Below are 816 nucleotides of genomic sequence, written 5' to 3'. Positions count from 1 at the left end.
CAAAAAATAAAATAGTTCTTGTTATAGTTGTTTTTGACCCTTGTTATATTGTATTCTTATAAATAAGCTTATATGATACCAAAATATTAAATACCAGTAAAATTTTACAATTCTCGATTCCAATTTCAATGCCACAGCAAAAACTACTTGACTAACATAAAGCTCAAACATTATTAAAGACAAGTGAACAGTTGGTAAAAAAGAACAAATGAACAAATTACAAGCAAAAGCACAAATAAATAAACAGAACAAAGATACAAATTAAACAGTGCTTAAGGCTAAGTTCACACTACACGACTTTAAACGTCGGCAGATCGCTGTGCTGTTCAGACTACATGACTTGATTGTCTGTCTTTAAGTCGTTGTGATGTTCACACTTCGTGACTCTATGTAAATGATCCGCAACCGGGGGTTACACACTACACAAGCTGACAACAACTGTCACCCAACAACTCTACAAACCACGTTTTGTCACGATAAATTTAACATCGGATAACCCCCTGGTTATCCGATGTTCTTCGTGAGCATCGATCCGAACTCAGGGCAGCAGAGAGAAAATGGCGCAAATCAAAAGATCCATCAGACCTGAGTATGTATCAGTCTTTGCTTTCATCTTTCTCTGCTGAAGTCCATACTGTCAAATCTTCATACTTCCACAACAAGATCAACTGCGCTCCAGACACACGTAATCTCTTCAAAACTTTCAATCCTCTCCTCTGTCCCCCTCCACCACCTCCCACCACTTCTATAACAGCTGATGATTTTGCCACATTCTTAACAGACAAAACTAGAACAATCAGTAGTCAATTCAAAGCC

The 816-nt window shown here is 37.6% G+C and overlaps 1 protein-coding gene across 1 annotated transcript in view; it reads left to right on the top strand.

Annotated features, from left to right (window-relative positions):
* Positions 1-816, top strand: part of LOC107719082 (probable E3 ubiquitin-protein ligase HERC1) — a 71,978-nt gene that overhangs the window by 33,264 nt on the left and 37,898 nt on the right.

This window comes from Sinocyclocheilus rhinocerous, unplaced genomic scaffold, assembly GCF_001515625.1.
Source record: "Sinocyclocheilus rhinocerous isolate Xijiao unplaced genomic scaffold, SAMN03320098_v1.1 scaffold663, whole genome shotgun sequence".
In the NCBI taxonomy this organism is placed as follows: Eukaryota; Metazoa; Chordata; class Actinopteri; order Cypriniformes; family Cyprinidae; genus Sinocyclocheilus; species Sinocyclocheilus rhinocerous.
The sequence above is the reverse complement of the archived record's forward strand: the minus strand, read 5'-3'. Positions and strand labels throughout refer to the sequence as shown.